This window comes from Pristiophorus japonicus, chromosome 11 (genome assembly GCF_044704955.1).
Source record: "Pristiophorus japonicus isolate sPriJap1 chromosome 11, sPriJap1.hap1, whole genome shotgun sequence".
NCBI classification, from domain to species: domain Eukaryota; kingdom Metazoa; phylum Chordata; class Chondrichthyes; family Pristiophoridae; genus Pristiophorus; species Pristiophorus japonicus.
The window spans coordinates 116,606,812-116,626,427 of NC_091987.1; positions in this window are offsets into that span (position 1 = coordinate 116,606,812).

Below are 19,616 nucleotides of genomic sequence, written 5' to 3' on the forward strand. Positions count from 1 at the left end.
TTACCCCTTATCCTTAGACTGTGACCCCTGGTTCTGGACTTCCCCAACATTGGGAACATTCTTCCTGCATCTAACCTGTCTGAACCCATCAGAATTTTAAACGTTTCTATGAGGTCCCTTCTCATTCTTCTGAACTCCAGTGAATACAAGCCCAGTTGATCCAGTCTTTCTTGATAGGTCAGTCCCACCATCCCGGGAATCAGCCTGGTGAACCTTCGCTGCACTCCCTCAATAGCAAGAATGTCCTTCCTCAAGTTAGGAGACCAAAACTGTACACAATACTCCAGGTGTGGCCTCACCAAGGCCCTGCACAACTGTAGCAACACCTCCCTGCCCCTGTACTCAAATCCTCTCGCTATGAAGGCTAACATGCCATTTGCTTTCTTAACAGCCTGCTGTACCTGCATGCCAACCTTCAATGACTGATGTACCATGACACCCAGGTCTCGTTGCACCTCCCCTTTTTCTAATCTGTCACCATTCAGATAATAGTCTGTCTCTCTGTTTTTACCACCAAAGTGGATAACCTCACTTTTATCCACATTATACTTCATCTGCCATGCATTTGCCCACTCACCTAACCTATCCAAGTCACTCTGCAGCCTCATAGCATCCTCCTCGCAGCTCACACTGCCACCCAACTTAGTGTCATCCGCAAATTTGGAGATACTACATTTAATCTCCTCGTCTAAATCATTAATGTACAATGTAAACAGCTGGGGCCCCAGCACAGAGCCTTGCGGTACCCCACTAGTAACTGCCTGCCATTCTGAAAAGTACCCATTTACTCCTACTCTTTGCTTCCTGTCTGACAACCAGTTCTCAATCCATGTCAGCACACTTCCCCCAATCCCATGTGCTTTAACTTTGCACATTAATCTCTTGTGTGGGACCTTGTCGAAAGCCTTCTGAAAGTCCAAATATACCACATCAACTGGTTCTCCCTTGTTCACTCTACTGGAAACATCCTCAAAAAATTACAGAAGATTTGTCAAGCATGATTTCCCTTTCACAAATCCATGCTGACTTGGGCCTATCATGTCACCTCTTTCCAAGTGCGCTGCTATGACATCCTTAACAATTGATTCCATCATTTTACCCACTACTGAGGTCAGGCTGACCGGTCTATAATTTCCTGTTTTCTCTCTCCCTCCTTTTTTAAAAAGTGGGGTTACATTGGCTACCCTCCACTCGATAGGAACTGATCCAGAGTCAATGGAATGTTGGAAAATGACTGTCAATGCATCCGCTATTTCCAAGGCCACCTCCTTAAGTACTCTGGGATGCAGTCCATCAGGCCCTGGGGATTTATCGGCCTTCAATCCCATCAATTTCCCCAACACAATTTCCCGACTAATAAGGATTTCCCTCAGTTCCTCCTCCTTACTAGACCCTCTGACTCCTTTCATGTCCGGAAGGTTGTTTGTGTCCTCTGTCATGTATTCAACCAGCATTGTAACCCATGTATAAACTGACCTAAGTTGTACACCGTGAGAACACCGACCACTAGGTGGGAGACACTCCTAACCTGGACCTTCAGGTATAAAAGGGGAAGCTCCACCCACCTTCATCACTTGAGTGCTAAGGAATAAAGGACAGGTCACAGACTGACCTTCTCTCAAGCATGGGCCTCATGTGCATTTATACTGTATAGTAAGGACGTATCAATGGCGACAAGAAACTGGGATTTAAACCACGCAAGCATGGCCACTAGCAAAACAGACGAGAGGTACTGTGTTAAGGAATGGTTGGGACAGAGATTCAACATTGTTAAAGCAGCACACAGTTCTCCAGGCAGACAAGGGCAGTCGGGCATGCCCCAAAATGTAGTCGAACCGAGAGGTGGAGTTCGACAGAGACAATGGCAAGCTGAACAGCGATTCACGCCATTGCAAGGGACAATGCGGCCAGTAATGGGGCCATCAACACCTGTTAATGGTGCACTCAAGGACAATAACAGGTGCAGTCAGGGACGATCGACTGGCAAGGGACCTTTTGTTTCAAACCGCAACTCATGCTGGAGGCGTGGAGGCACACACTTAGCCGGAGTTTGCAGAGATGAGCAAAATACCTGCAGAAATTGCAGAAATGGACACTGGGGGAAATCGCTGGAAGCTGAAGTTCAGCGAGTTCATGTGGAGCACGTATACAGTTTATACACCAGGACGCCACCGATAATGATGAAAGTGCTCCTCAATGGCATCCCAGTATCAATGGAGTTAGACACGGGTGCCAGCCAGTCCCTGATGGGTATCAAACAATTCAAAAAGTTGTGGGCATCCAAGGCCAGGAGGCCAAAATTATCGTCGATTGACGCACAGCTACGGACTTACACAAAGCAGATCATTCCGGTGCTAGGCAGCGCCACGGTAGTCGTGACCCACAAAGGTTCGGAGAACAGACTGCCACTCTGGATTATCCCTGGGGACGGTCCCGCACTACTGGGGAGGAGTTGGTTTGCTGTCATGAACTGGAAATGGAGTGATGTCAATGCAATTTCCTCTGTGGAGCGAGTATCATGCTCACAGATCCTGGACAAATTTGACTCACTATTTCAACCCGGCATTGGCACTTTCATGGGGGCCAAGGTAGCGATTCACATAAACCCGGATGCCAGGCCAGTACACCACAAGGCCAGAGCGATGCCGTACGTGATGCAGGTAAAGATAGAATGCGAATTGGACCGCCTGCTGAGGGAAGGCATCATCTCGCCAGTCGAATTCAGTGACTGGGCGAGCCCGATTGTGCCGGTGCTCAAGGCAGATGGGTTGGTCAGGATATGTGGCGATTACAAGGCCACCATCAATAGGTTGTCACTCCAAGATCAGTACCCGCTACCGAGAGCGGAGGACCTCTTTGCGACGCTATCCGGTGGCAAACATTTTTCAAAATTGGACCTGACCTCAGCTTACATGACCCAGGAGCTGGTGAGTGAGTCGAAGAAGCTGACCACCATCACGACACACAAGGGGTTGTTTGAGTACAACAGATGTCCGTTTGGGATTCGCTCGGCCGCCGCGATCTTCCAACGAAATATGGAAAGCCTCCTCAAGTCGATTCCAGGGACGGTGGTTTTTCAGGACGACATCCTCATTACGGGTTACGATACTGAAGAACACCTCCACAACCTGGAGGAGGTGCTACGCAGACTGGACCGGGTAGGTCTGTGACTGAAAAAGGCGAAGTGCATCTTCCTAGCTCCAGAGGTAGAATTCCTGGGGATGAGGGTAGCAGCAGACAGGATCAGCCCTACTGCGTCCAAGACGGAAGCGATCCAGAGAGCACCCAGACCCCGTAACACGACGGAGTTGCGTTCGTTCCTGGGGCTCCTGAACTATTTTGGTAACTTTCTTCCCAAATTGAGCACGCTGCTAGAGCTGCTACACGTGCTCCTATGCAAAGGTCATGAATGGGTCTGGGGGGGACAGCCAGGAAACGGCTTTTAATAGAGCACGCAATTTGTTATGTTCCAACAATCTGTTAAAGCTATATGACCCATGTAAGAAACTTGTGTTAACGTGCGATGCGTCGTCCTATGGTGTCGGGTGTGTGTTGCAGCATGTCAATGCCAAGGGTCAGTTACAGCCGATAGCTTATGCCTCCAGAAGTCTGTCCCAGGCAGAAAGGGGCTACGGGATGGTAGAAAAGGAGGCGCTCGGATGTGTATATGCGGTAAAGAAAATGCACCAGTGCCTGTTTGGCAGGAAATTTGAGCTGGAGACAGATCACAAACCCCTAACATCCCTTTTGGCCGACAACAAGGCCATAAATGCAAACGCATCGGCCCGCATACAGAGGTGGGCACTCACGTTAGCCGCCTATGACTACACAATTCGGCACAGACCGGGCACCGAAAACTGCGCCGATGCACTCAGCAGGCTCCCACCAGTCACCACTGAGGGGGCTACCGAGCATGCTGCTGAGATGGTCATGGCTGTTGAAGCTTTCGGAAGCGAAGGCTCACCCGTAACAGCCCGTCAGATTAAAGTCTGGACAAATAGAGACCCGCTATTGTCTCTAGTCAAGAAATGTGTCATAAATGGGGACTGGGCATGCCCTGAGAAATTTAAACCATTTCACAGGCGCAAGGATGAACGCTCGATTCAGGCCAATTGCCTACTGTGGGGAAACCGGGTAGTCATGCCCCAGATGGGCAGAGAGTTCATCAGAGAACTCCACAATGGGCACCTGGGCATTGTCACGATGAAGGCAATTGCCAGGTCACACGTTTGGTGGTCAGGGATAGACGCAGATCTGGAACTTTGTGTTCGCAGGTGCAACACGTGTGCCCAGCTGGGCAATGCGCCCAGGGAAGCCCCCCTTAGCCCCTGGCCATGGCCCGCTAAACCTTGGTCATGCATCCATGTGGACTACGCAGGTCCTTTCATGGGGAAAATGTTTTTGGTTGTAGTAGACGCCTACTCCAAATGGATCGAGTGTGACATTTTAAATTCAAGCACATCCTCTGCCACGGTAGAAAGTCTATGGGTAATGTTCGCCGCCCACGGTCTACCGGACATCTTGGTCAGCGACAATGGCCCGTGCTTCACAAGCACTGCATTCCAGGACTTCATGGCAGGCAATGGAATTAACCATGTTAGAACGGCACCATTCAAGCCGGCCTCAAACGGCCAGGCAGAACGAGCAGTGCAGATAATCAAACAGGGGACGCTCAGAATCCAAGGGAGTTCCCTACAAACCTGCTTATCACGATTCCTGTTGGCCTATAGATCCCGACCACACTCGCTCACAGGGGTTCCACCCGCAGAGCTGCTAATGAAAAGGACGCTCAAAACCCGATTATCCCTTATACACCCCAGCATGAAAGAAATTGTCGAGAGCAGGCGCCAGTCACAATATGACTACCATGACAGGAATGCGAGGGCACGACATATTGATGTAAATGATCCTGTTTTTGTCTTCAACTACGCTGCAGGACCCAAATGGCTCGCAGGTAAGGTTGCCAAGGAGGGAAATAGGATTCTGGTCGTTAAACTTACCAATGGACAAATCTGCCGCAAACATGTGGATCAAACAAAAAGGAGAAGAAGCAGAGGAAGAACACGATATAGAGTTCACTCCACCACAGGTGACCGAACACCGGAACCAAAGGGAGAAGAGCCCAGTCACTATGGGCAGTCCGGACAGGCCTGAGGCACCGCAAACAGCAGACACTCAGGCCAGCGCCCAACAACCGGAGCCCCAACTCAGGCGCTCTAGAAGGGAGCGTAAACCACCAGAGAGACTCAACCTTAAGACTTTGAGGGGGGAGGTGATGTCATGTATTCAACCAGCATTGTAACCCATGTATAAACTGACCTAAGTTGTACACCGTGAGAACACTGACCACTAGGTGGGAGACACTCTTAACCTGGATCTTCAGGTATAAAAGGGGAAGCTCCACCCACGTTCATCACTTGAGTGCGAAGGAATAAAGGACAGGTCACAGATTGACCTTCTCTCAAGCATGGGCCTCGTGTGCATTTATACTGTATAGTAAGGACGTATCATCCTCCTTAGTGAATACCGAACCAAAGTACTTGTTCAATCGGTCTGCCATTTCTTTGTTCCCCGTTATGACTTCCCCTGATTCTGACTGCAGGGAACCTACTTTTGTCTTTACTAACCTTTTTCTCTTTACATATCTGTAGAAACTTTTGCAATCCGTCTTAATGTTCCCTGCAAGCTTCTTCTCGTACTCCATTTTCCCTGCCCTAATCAAACCCTTTGTCCTCCTCTGCTGAGTTCTAAATTTCTCCCAGTCCCCGGGTTCGCTGCTATTTCTGGCCAATTTGTATGCCATTTCCTTGGCTTTAGTACTATCCCTGATTTCCCTTGATAGCCACGGTTGAGCCACCTTCCCTTTTTTATTTTTACGCCAGACAGGAATGTACAATTGTTGTCGTTCATCCATGCGGTCTCTAAATGTCTGCCATTGCCCATCCACAGTCAACCCCTTAAGTATCATTCGCCAATCTATCCTAGCCAATTCACGCCTCATACCTTCAAAGTTAGCCTTCTTTCAGTTCTGGACCATGGTCTCTGAATTAACTGTTTCATTCTCCATCCTAATGCAGAATTCCACCATATTATGGTTACTCTTCCCCAAGGGGCCTCGCACAACGAGATTGCTAATTAATCCTCTCTCATTACACAACACCCAGTCTAAGATGGCCTCCCCCCTAGTTGGTTCCTCGACATATTGGTCTAGAAAACCATCCCTTATGCACTCCAGGAAATCCTCCTCCACCGTATTGCTTCCAGTTTGGTTAGCCCAATCTATATGCATATTAAAGTCACCCATGATCACTGCTGCACCTTTATTGCATGCACCCCTAATTTCCTGTTTGATGCCCTCCCCAACATCACTACTACTGTTTGGAGGTCTGTACACAACTCCCACTAACGTTTTTTGCCCTTTGGTGTTCTGCAGCTCTACCCATATAGATTCCACATCATCCAAGCTAATGTCCTTCCTAACTATTGCATTAATCTCCTCTTTAACCAGCAATGCTACCCCGCCTCCTTTTCCTTTTATTCTATCCTTCCTGAATGTTGAATACCCCTGGATGTTGAGTTTCCAGCCCTGATCATCCTGGAGCCACGTCTCCGTTATCCCAATCACATCATATTTGTTAACATCTATTTGCACAGTTAATTCATCCACCTTATTGCGGATACTCCTTGCATTAAGACACAAAGCCTTCAGGCTTGTTTTTTTAACACCCTTTGTCCTTTTAGAATTTTGCTGTACAGTGGCCCTTTTTGTTCTTTGTCTTGGGTTTCTCTGCCCTCCACTTTTCCTCATCTCCTTTCTGTCTTTTGCTTTTGTCTCCTTTTTGTTTCCCTCTGTCTCCCTGCATTGGTTCCCATCCCCCTGCCATATTAGTTTAACTCCTCCCCAACTGCACGAGCAAACACTCCTCCTAGGACATTGGTTCCGGTCCTGCCCAGGTGCAGACCGTCCGGTTTGTACTGGTCCCACCTCCCCCAGAACCGGTTCCAATGCCCCAGAAATTTGAATCCCTCCCTGCTGCACCACTGCTCAAGCCACGTATTCATCTGGCTATCCTGCGATTCCTACTCTGACGAGCAGGTGGCACTGGTAGTAATCCCGAGATTACTACTTTTGAGGTCCTACTTTTTAATTTAGCTCCTAGCTCCTTAAATTCGTTTCGTAGGACCTCATCCCTTTTTTTCCCTACGTCGTTGGTACCAATGTGCACCACGACAACTGGCTGTTCTCCCTCCCTTTGTAGAATGTCCTGCACCCGCTCTGAGACATCCTTGACCCTTGCACCAGGGAGGCAACATACCATCCTGGAGTCTCAGTTGTGGCCACAGAAACGCCTATCTATTCCCCTCACAATTGAATCCCCTATCACTATCACTCTCCCACTCTTTTTCCTGCCCTCCTGTGCAACAAAATCAGCCACGGTGCCATGAACTTGGCTGCTGCTGCCCTCCCCTGATGAGTCATCCCCCTCAACAGTACTCAAAGCAGTGTATCTGTTTTGCAGGGGGATGACCACAGGGGACCCCTGCACTACCGTCCTTGCACTACTCTTCCTGCTGGTCTTCCATTCCCTAGCTGGCTGTGGACCCTTCTCCTGCGGTAAGACCAACTCGCTACACGTGCTACTCACGTCATTCTCAGCATCGTGGATCCGTTGCTAAGGATTACGGCCTGCATGTCGTGATGGGGCAGGTGGAGGATGGTGACGAACTTTTGGGGGCATCCGAAATGGAGGAGGATGCTCCATAGACCCTCGCGGTTGACAGTGTCAAAGGCCTTTGTAAGGTCGAAGAAGGCCATGTATAAGGGCTGGCGCTGTTTCCCTGCATTTTTCCTGAAGCTGCAAAAATCATGTCCGCTGTGCCCTGTAGAGGACGAAATCCACACTATCACTCCGGGAGGAGCTCCTCGGCACAGGAAGAAGACAGTTGAGAAGGACTCTAGCGATGAATTTCCCAGTGGCTGATAGCAGGGAGATTCCTCTGTAGTTGCCGCAGTCGGACTTGTCCCCTTTTTAATAAATGGTCACAATCACCGCAACTCCTTAAATGTACGCCACTGTTCATCAACCGTTCTGCACTTTAATCTATTTTCCCAGTCCAATTTAGCCAACTCTGCCCTCATACCTTTGTAGTCTCCTTTATTTAAGCTTAGTACGCTGGTTTGAGATCCAATTTTCTCACCCTCCATCTGAATTTGAAATTCAACCATGCTATGATCAATCATTCCAAGGGGATCCTTTACTAGTTGATTGTTTATTAATCCTGTCTCATTACATAGGACCAGATCTAAGATAGCCTGCTCCCTGGTTGGCTCCGTTACATACTGCTCAAGGAACCGATCCCTTATGCACTCTATGAACTCTTCCTCAAGGCTACCCAGACCAATTTGATTTGTTCAATCAATATGGAGGTTAAAATCACCCATGATTATTGCTCTTCCCTTTTTACAAGCCCCCATTATTTCCTGGTTTATGCTCTGACCAACAGAGTTTCTACTGTTAGGGGGCCTATAGACTATGCCCACCAATGACTTTTTCCTCTTATTATTCCTTATCTCCACCCAAACTGTTTCAACATTCTGACCATTTGAGTCAATATCATTTCTCGCTATTGCAGTGATTCCATCCTTTATCAACAGAGTTACCCCACCTCCTTTTCCTGTCTGTCTGTCCTTCCAGATTGTCAAGTACCCCTGAATATTTAGTTCCCAGTCCTGGTCACCTTGCAACCATGTCTCTGTAATGGTTATCAAATCATACTGATTTGAATCGCAGGCCCCAAGTTTCCACATGATTTGCTCCTGATTTTTAGGAGCAACTGGTGTAGAACGGAGTATCTTAGAAATCGGAATTCTCCACATTTAGTTTGCTCCAGTTCTAGTCAGGTAGAACAGTTTCACTTTGGAACAGATTTTTTTTTTCAAAAGGGGGCGTGTCCTGCCACTTACGCCTGATTTCAAAGTTTCGTGAGTGAAAACTTACTCCAAACTAACTTAGAATGGAGTAAGTGAAGATTTTTGTACGCTCGAAAAAACCTTGTCTACACTTTAGAAAATCAGGTGTAGGTTACAAATTAGGCGTAGGGAATGAGGGGGGGGGAGGGGGGGAAGGGAAGTCATTAAATTCTACAATCAATCCTTAGTTATACTTATACAAATATTATACAAATAAATCCAACCTGAATAAAAATTTATAAGCAAAGAAAAGATTAAATAAACCATGTTCCTACCTGTGTGAAAGTGCTTCAGGCAGGCCTTTCATGTTGGAGACAGGCAGCGGTGTGGCGTCAGTGTCTCGACGGCAGCGGCAGCAAGCTTCGAGCTGAGCTGCAGTGCTTGAGGCAGGCCTTCATTCTCTTCGTGGCTGGCCGCGAAGAAGCAACACCGGACGGACCCGAGGCCATTCGGCCATGAGATATCAGCGGCGTCAGTGGCTGGCCGGCAGCCGAAGAATCAACGCAGGACACACACAGCTCATTAAGGTTCTTGAGGCCATTCGGCCACGCTTTAGGGGCGGCGTCAGTGGCTGGCCGGCAGCCAAAGAATCAGCAACGGACGGACGTGAGGCCATTCGGCCACAGGATATCAGCGGCGTCAGTGGTTGGCCGGCAGCCGAAGAATCAACACCTGACACACGCAGCTCTTTATGGTGCTTGAGGCCATTCGGCCACGCTTTAGGGGCGGCGTCAGTGGTTCAACGGCAGCCGAAGATACAGCAGCAGCCTTCGAGCTGTGAGGGGGACTGAGGCCATTTGGACAGGGAGAGGCAGCCACATCGACAGTTTTTAATTTAAATTTGCAGAATAGGTGCTGCATTGTCAACACCACGTATTATTGCAAAGTTGAATTGGCACTCTTATTTCTCCAAACACACAGTCCTTAATTTGCATGCACCAATGCAGCACCGGTTCTGCAAGTTTAGCAGTGAAAAGCTGAACTCACTGATTTCAGCAGGTGATTTATTCAGCAGTGCTGCTAAAAGCATTCCCTCACACACAGAAATATCAAAAAAAAGTTAAATTACAAGCCTTTGCAGGGGTCCAAGAAACAAATCTTCACTTTTTCTGCAGTATTTTAAAAAATGGCCGAGTGCCAATGTTTGTGTGAGACTGCGCGTGCGCGCACGCTCCAACGCGCACGCGCAGGGTTGCCGGCACCACGAAGGCTAATTTAAATTGTACCCGCCCCCTGCTGCTTAGAAAATCGGCGCGAGTGTTAGGCTCCGCCCCCTGCTGCGAAGAGTGCGCCGCGCCAAGCAGACATCGAGCTAATATCGGATTTTTTTTTAGGTGCAGTTTTCGGTGCGAGAAACAGGTGCCCTGCTCGGAGGTGCGCCGTTTTCACCGCGGCACGAATCTTGGGGCCCATTTGTGCCGTCAACTCATCTATTTTGTTCCGAATGCTACGTGCATTTAGACAAATAGCCTTTAAATTTGATTTTTTTTAACTCTTTTTTCCACTTGTTTCTTCTCTCCTTCAAGCTATTTTTGCTTTCTAATTTCAGCTTTACTCCCCTTCGTACTGAATCTATTTTCAGGTTCCCACCCCCCTGCCAAGCTAGTTTAAACCCTCCCCAACAGCACTAGCAACTCCCCCACGAGGATATTGGTCCCGTCTGTTGAGGTGCAACCCATCCGGCTTGTACAGGTCCCACCTCCCCCAGAAACGTTCCCAATGCCTCAGGAAACTAAAGCCCTCCTGCCTGCACCATCTCTCCAGCCACACATTCATCTGCTCTATCCGCCTGTTTCTGTACTCACTAGCACGTGGCACCGATGGAGTCAGTGGAGTACTTAGTGCACAGAGTAGACAAAGATGGTTTACATCCAACCAAGGGAAAGCTGGATGCAATCAGAAATGCACCCACTCTCAAGAATGTCTCTGAACGTTGATCATTTTTGGGTCTTTTGAATTGTTGTGGGAAGCTCCTCCCGAGTTTGGCTACATTGTTATATCCACTGAATGAGCTGTTGAGAAAACAGGTCCCTTGGAAATGGTCAAAAGAATGTGACACAGCATTCAAAGAGTGTAAAAGCCAGTTAGTAGAGAGTACCATGTTAGTTCACTATGAGGTATCTAAGGAGATCAAGCTAGCGTGAGATGCCTCTCCGTACAGTGTTGGGGCAGTGATCTCTCATGTACTAGATAGTGGGGAGGAGAGACCAATTGCTTTTGCTTCACGCACTCTCATTGCCAGTGAGCGGAATTATGCACATATCGAAAGGTAAGCTTTGGCATTAATTTTTGTGGTGAAGAAGTTTCACAAATACTTGTTTGGTCATAAGTTTACATAGTTACTAAACATAAGTCCCTGGTAGCAATCCTCCATCCAAAGTCTCCTGTTCTAACCTTAGCTGCAGCCCAAATGCAGAGATGGGCTTTGATTTTGTCAGCGTATACATATGACATTGAGTACAGATGATCAGTTGATCACATAAATGCTGTTGCTATGTACAGGTTGCCATCCCCATCACAAGTTACACCCAATAGGGAAGAAGTTTTCTATTTCTCATACATTGAGGAGCTACAAGTCACAGATGAAGAAATTCATACGTCAAAGGTGTATGATTACATAGAAAATGGATTAGATACAGAGATATGCATCATCAGTCAGTGTACAATATGTGAATTGATGAGCAAGAAACCACCATCAGTACCATTACAGCCATAGAAATGGCCTCCCAGAGTGGGGCAAAGGCTGCAAATAGATTTTGCTGAGCTAGGACAGCAATTGGTCATAGTGATAGCTAGTCATTCAAAGGTAGAGGTGTTTCTGATGCGAAGAATAACAACAAGCAAAACACTAGATAATTTGCAAAAGATTGTTTTCTTCATGCAGACTCCCAGAAGTAATTGTGTCTTATAATGGGACACAATTTTATTCAGAAGAGTTCACACATGAGCAGAAACAGTGTGAAACATACCAAAGTTCCACCATACCACCCTGCTTCAAGTGAAGCAGCAGATGACACAGTAAAAATTTTCAAACGTGCCTTAGTCAAGCAATTGTTGGATCCAAATTCAAACATCAGTTATTATTGGACCATAAATTGGCGAATTTTCTGATTACTTATTGGAATACTCCTCATATCACTACTGGTAGAAAACCAATAGAGTTGTTTCTCAAACGACAGCCATGGACCAGGTTCTCGTTGTTAAAGCCAAACTTGGCACATTTAGTAGAAGAGAAACAATCAAGGCAGAAAGAGATTCATGATAAAGGTAGAGTAAGAGAGAGAAGTGTAAAGTTGAACCAGAAGTTTAGAGTGAAGAACCATAAATGGTTACAGTGGTTACCAGTGAGAGTAGTGAAGATATATGGCCCTCACACATATTTGGCCAAAATGTTTGATCATGGAAAGGTTAGGTTTGTTCACATTGATCATATCTGCCCTACAGTTGTGGAAGGAGTTGAGAGTTGGGATGATTCAATTTATTCTAATGAGTCAGATAGTCTTGTTACAAGTAGAGTTCCAGTGTTAAATCCCACCTCAGATGTACCAGAAACAAGTTCAAGAGAAAGTCAGAATTTAAGTCTTAGTCGGGTAGACAAATGTAGATCAAATGTCGATCAAGGTCAGCTTTCCTCAGGCTCAGCCTAGAATGATTCAAAGTCCTACACCAAGATTGGAAAGTTCTGTTCAAGAAAGAAGGTATCCTCTTCAAAACAGAAAACCAGTGGTTAAGTTTAATCTGTAAATATGGAAAATGAGTTCCTATCTTTTGTTTGTCTTACAGAATTCTTTAGTAGAATTTGGAAACATAAAATGGGTTCCATTTGAGAAATGTATATTGAAATTTGTGTATACCATGCAAGTCATTTACAATGATTATTGTGTTATGATAAACATCTTCACTAAGGAGGGAAAAGTGTTGTAGAGCCTAGTGAACTACTGATGTAATAACAATAAAGCCATGTGCTCTGTACAGTTCTTAACCGGAATCCGTGTTGTGCAGGTGTCTGTGTTTACTGTGTCTCAAGATATCACATGTACCATTTACAAGATGCACTGCGACTATTCGTAAAGGCTTCTTCGGCAGCACCTCCAAAACACACTACCTCTACCACCTAGAAGGACAAAGGCAGCAGGCGCATGTGAGTAACATCATCTCCAAGTTCCCCTCCAAGTTACACACCATCCTGATTTGGAAATATATCGCCGTTCCTTCATCGTCGCTGGGTCAAAATCCTGGAACTCCCTCCATATCAGCACTCACTGTGGGAGCACCTTGACAACATGGCCTGCAACGGTTCAAAAAGGCTGCTCACCACCACCGTCCCAAGGGCACTTAGGGATGGTCAATAAATGCTGGCCTTACCAGCGATGCCCACATCCCATGAACGAATAAAAAAAAACTCTTTGTAATTTCATGCTTCCATCTACACTGCTTACAATGGCGCCTATCTTTGTGATATCGGCATACTCAGATATATGGCTTTTTATCGCATCATCTAAGTCGTTGATAAATACAGAGAATAGTTGAGGCCCCAACGCAGTTCCTTGCATGACATCATTAGTCACACCCTGTCAATTAGAGTACCTGCCCATTATCCCTACTCTCTGCCTCCTGACGCTGAGCCAATTTCCTAACAAGGTCAATAATTTGCCTTCAATTCCATGAGTATCAACTTTAGCTAACAGTCTCTTATGAGGGACTTTATCAACTTCCTTCTGGAAGTCCATATAAATAACATCCATAGACATTTCCATGTCCACTACTTTAGTCACCTTTTCAAAAAATTCAATCAGGTTCGTCAGGCATGACCTACCCTTTACAAATTCATGCTAGCTCTTTCTGATCAGCTGAGAATTTTCAAAGTGTTCAGTTACTCTATCCTTAATTATAGTCTCTAGTAATTTCCCAACAACAGAGGTTAGGCTTTTCATTTCTCACTTTCCTTAAATAGTGGAATGACATGCACAATTTTCCAATCTAAAGGAACTGTTCCCAAATCAAGAGAACTTTAGATGATTATAGCAAGGGCATCTCTAATGTTCTCACATACTTCCTTTAAAATCCTGGGATGGAAACCATCTGGTCCTGGGCATTTGTTGCTCTTTAGTGCCATTATTTTCTTCATTGCTACTTTTTTGCTTACATTAATTTTGGTGAGTCCTGTCCCTGATGCAATATTAGAGGCTAGACTTTCCACTTCACATCGCCCATCTATGGCCCATCTATTGCCCAAAATGGACCTTTATCGCCCATTTTGAGCAAAAAGTGGAAACTAGGCCCAAAATATCGCCGGAAAAATAGTCCCCCAAGTTTCCACTTTGATCGCTGAGATGATCGCCCAAATGATCGTCCACACAAGGCCCATCCCAAGTTTCAGCACTTAGCATGCACTTCGCTGGGCCGATGCAAGGCCCAAAAGAGTGCTCAAAAATAGTTGCTTTTTCAGGACCTTAGAGAGGGAAATTGGCACTACAGACGCCATTTTTAACCTCTGAGGAAGGGTGGAGAATTGTTCTGAGTTATTTAGAGAGTAAAATTGAAGCCAATTGTACTCAGAAATTTAGGACAAGGAATATAAATAGGTATTATCACATTATCTATGCTAAATACATCTCATGATATATCGGAATTATTTAAGAAACAGTTTTTACACACTGAAGTTCTGTAATGATATTCTGTAGTGAAACAAATAAACAAACAAATCTGCATGAAGAACTGTATATTGTAAAACTTATGTAAATAATAGAGAAGGTACAAAAGTTGTAGAAATTTTTTTTTATTAACAAAAATATATATTTTTTAAGAACTAATGAACAACACCCTCCCTCCAACCCCCCACCCCCATCACCAACCCACCCTTCCCTCAAAATCCCCAAAACGTTAGAAGAAGAAGAAATTGAACATTTTAAGGAACAAGTGGCCATTTAAGTAATGATAACAAGTGACCATTTCAGTCATGACAACAAGTGACCATTTTAGTCATGCTAACAAATTACCATTTCAGTTACGATAACAAGTGACCATTTCAGAAAGAATGGAAAGTGAACAGTTAAGTAATGATAGCAAGTGAACAAGTGAACATTTAACTATTGAATACAATTGGCCAATTTAGTAACAATAACAATAACAATAACAATAACAAGAGAATAATAAAGTGATAATAACAAGTGAACATTTTAAAACAAATGAACTACATAGAAAAGAACTCCCCCCTCCCTACCTGCGGCCACATTTCCCTCCAGATCCTGTCCCACCCCGTGTTCGCACCCCACCCGCCCATTTTGGTCTATGCAGACTGACACCAAGACGTCGTGCAGAGTGGGATGTCAAGACTTCCTGCCGTGGTGGAGGTGATGGAGAGGAAGCGGAAGCCTGAGGCTCTACTTCCGAGTCCGGAGGAACTGTGCCCTCTGTACTCGCTTGTGTGCTAGGGGTCTCACTGCGAGCAGACACGACACCTTGGGGTGTAGCGCCATGTCCAGCCAGCAATACATGTCGTAGGGCATTGGTTGCGGCTGTCTGCTGCCGAATAGCCTCCAAGCCTCCATGCAATCAGTGACTGCTCAGAAGATCAGTTGGAGAAGTTCTGGCAGAACTCGCTCCAGGATGCTGGAAACTGGCTCCAGTTCGCAGAGAACTGGCTCCAGTTCGCAGAGAATCCCTCAAACCCTTGGATAAGGTCACGACCAATCGCGACCGTCTCCTTGCACAGGGAAATCAAGCTCTCTGTCTGGCCCTCCAAGGCAGGCGTTTGCTCGCCACGCTGACCAGACCTCCGTGGGGTCGGCGTTTGCAATGTGACGCGCCTTGGTGTCGCCACCTGCACACTGCTTGGTCCTGGTGCTTCTTCCATCTCAACCGAGATGGCTGCAGGTTGTTCCCCCCCACCCGCAAAAAAAAATCTCTTCTTCTTCCATCTCCGTCTCCTCCTCCTCCTCCTCCTGCTGAAGCACAGCAGCAGGAGTCTGCAGTGGTCCCTCTTCTTCTTCAGTCTCCTGCGATGTTGGAGACGGTTCAGTGGTAGTGGACTGCACTGACTCGACAACCACTTGACCTTTAATTTGATAAACAACGATTAACTATTCAAATCATTGCATTACAATTTTTCTCGAACTCAAAACATTGCAATGCCTTCCATTATCCCATATGCACGGGTGATCACAAGATTTAACATGACCTAATATGACCTCATTCGAACATCTATAATACATCACCATTATATATCAGATTATATTATAATTGCATAACATTACATTGTAATTGCATAACATTGCATAACATCAAATTACATGTTAATTGTATAATATTACATGCGTAACTACGATATTTTCAGTATTTACTAATGATTCACACATTGAACAATGCACATTTCTCATTACTCACATGTCTCAAGGGTGGGTTCGGCCACACCACGGGATGTGACCGAACGGCTTTCTGGCCCCACCAAGGCAACCGCGAGCTCCTCGTAGCACTTAAACTGTGCATCATGGAAGAGTCCCTGCCAGTCCTGCGTTGCCCCCGATTATTGATCGAGATCTTTTTCTGTAAATGATACGATAACATTGCTTAGCATAAGCAAATGGATCAGGCAATTTAAGACACTGAAGACATTTAAGACTGACAGATTTAAATGTTCTATTACAAATTAGCATTACGTTGCATATTTCACACTACAACATTTAACTTTATGCTGGGTTGCATAAATTTATTCATAATTTAGTTATGTTTAAATATAACCTAATAACATTGCAGATTCTAGTTACGATTTAGATCATTAAATAATACATAAATATAAATCTCAACTTACTCTCGCATCTGCCAGTAGGCTGTTCCAACGCTTGCGGCACTGGTGCGGTGTCCGGGCTTCATTCGATACCCAAATCCTCCAAAATGCACGGGGTGGAGGTTTCCCATGCCCACCCTGTGCCAGATCCTCCCACCTGGTGCTAACAACATTCACCAGGGCCTCATTGGTCTCCTCGCTGAAAGGCTTGGCCCTACTCCTTTCAAATGATGCCTCCATTATCGATTAATATGAGATTATTCAGAACACAAAATGTTTTCTCCTCGCTCTCTCTCCCCGACCCTCACAGAGCTTCTGAGCATGTGTGATGACCCCTGACCTCCGAAAACGTGGGAAGGAGCATCAACCTGAAAAAAAAAATCAACCTGCACAATGTATTGCTAGGGAAGCTTATTTTTCCAATCACTTCCGTTTTCTTTGGGCGATTGTGAGATCGCCGAGAAATCACATCGCCCATTTGACATCGCTGGGGTAAGGCCGAGTGGAAAATCGCAAAAAAAAAAAATGGGCCTTGAGCCGGTGATCAGCACGGGCGATAGGTCCCGCATCGCTGGAACAAGGCCCATTTTTTTCGGCCTTAGCCTGAAAGTGGAAAGTCTAGCCCTAGGTTCCTTGGAATCTCCAGCATCCTGTGAATATTGATACAAAGTAATTATTCAACATGTCGCCATTTCCTTATTTCCATTGATAATATCACTGTTAGCATTTTTCAAGGGGCTCACATTATTCCTGACCACCCTCTTTTTCCTAATATAATTGTAAAAAATGTCTGTGTTGATTTTGATATCACTTGCAAGTTTGTTTTCACACTTACTTTCTGTAGCTCTTACCATCTGTTTTGTCACCTTTCGTTGTTAATTGTATTTCTCCCAGTTGCCAGGATCCGTCCCAGCTTTTGCATTTCTGTATGCCTTTTCATTTAGTTTGATGTTGTCCCTTACCTCTTTCGTCATCCATGGTTGGTTTTTGTGGCAAGTAGAGCTTTTTCCCCTTAGGGATATAAAAATTAATTCTGTATCACATTACATTTTATTTTGAACACCTCCCACTGATGATTTGTCATTTTACTCATTAACAGATTTGCTCAGTTTACTGTGGACTGTCTCTGTCTCATCACATTGAAGTCAGCCTTGCCTAAATCTAGAATCTTGGTAGCTGTTTTGCATTTCTCTTTCAAACACTATGTTGAACTCAATCATATTATGATCGCTATTAGATAAATGTTGACACGTTCTTTATAACCTTCTTAAAATCACAGTGATTTTTGGCATGTACCTAACATTATTTTGATCAAACAATGGACCTAGAACCTAAGTGCATGTTAGGTGGAAAACAAATGCAGTGTCTTAAATTGGAAGGGCAGAAAACCATGCAGGATACTCACCCAAGTTTGTGATATATTTTCTCAGTCAGTTCAAATTTACACTCGGAGTATGAATTCATAAATTTTAACCTTACAGATATTTTCACCCACATTTATTGTATCCCACTGTAAACTGTTCAATCCATGCATGCATTCAATGAACATCAATCATCCAGCATTGTACAAAAGAATACTACAGGAGGACTAAATTATTTCCATGTTTATTCACTGTCCTATTTCAAGCCACCTTGGGTTTTGTATCTGTTCCCATCTGAGGTTCCTGTCAATTTTGCTTGGTACCTGACCACTGGAAGGTCCACCAGAACAGCCTTTGGAGACTCGTACTTTAATATTAATTTCCCTCCCTTCCTCTTTGCCTCTCTTTCTGTGAGAAAGTGTCCGCTCTGCCCCATACACTTGCACCCTGCCTGGCACCTGTCGCATTTCTTTCATTGATGCCAGGGCTAAGAGTGGTATCTGGGCAATCGCATGTGTGAATCCATTTTTTCCCAGATTGGAGCAGCAACTCATTACATCACTGTGTTATTGAATGGTTTTCCTGGGCTAGAAAATAGATAACTCATGCGTTGAGCAGCACTAATATTAAACACCTTTTCTAAGAAAAGTTCATCAATTTACTTAACATAGGATATACGGGACAGAAACAGGCCATTGCCCAACCAGTCCATACCGGCATTTATGCTCCACTCGAACCTCCTCCTGTCTTTCCTCCTCTAACTCTATCAGCAGAGCGACTTGGATAGGTTCGGTGAGTGGGCAAATGCATGGCAGATGAAGTATAATGTGGATAAATGTGAGGTTATCCACTTTGGTGGTAAAAACAGAGAGACAGAATATTATCTGAATGGTGACAGATTAGGAAAAGGGGAGGTGCAACGAGACCTGGGTGTCATGGTACATCAGTCATTGAAGGTTGGCATGCAGGTACAGCAGGCGGTTAAGAAAGCAAATGGCATGTTGGCCTTCATAGCGAGGGGATTTGAGTACAGGGGTAGGGAGGTGTTGCTACAGTTGTACAGGGCCTTGGTGAGGCCACACCTGGAGTATTGTGTACAGCTTTGGTCTCCTAACCTGAGGAAGGACATTCTTGCTATTGAGGGAGTGCAGCGAAGATTCACCTGACTGATTCCCGGGATGGCGGGACTGACCTATCAAGAAAGACTGGATCAACTGGGCTTGTATTCACTGGAGTTCAGAAGAATGAGAGGGGACCTCATAGAAACGTTTAAAATTCTGATGGGTTTAGACAGGTTAGATGCAGGAAGAATGTTCCCAATGTTGGGGAAGTCCAGGACCAGGGGACACAGTCTAAGGATAAGGGGGAAGCCATTTAGGACCGAGATGAGGAGAAACTTCTTTACCCAGAGAGTGGTGAACCTGTGGAATTTTCTACCACAGAAAGTTGTTGAGGCCAATTTACTAAATATATTCAAAAAGGAGTTAGATGAAGTCTT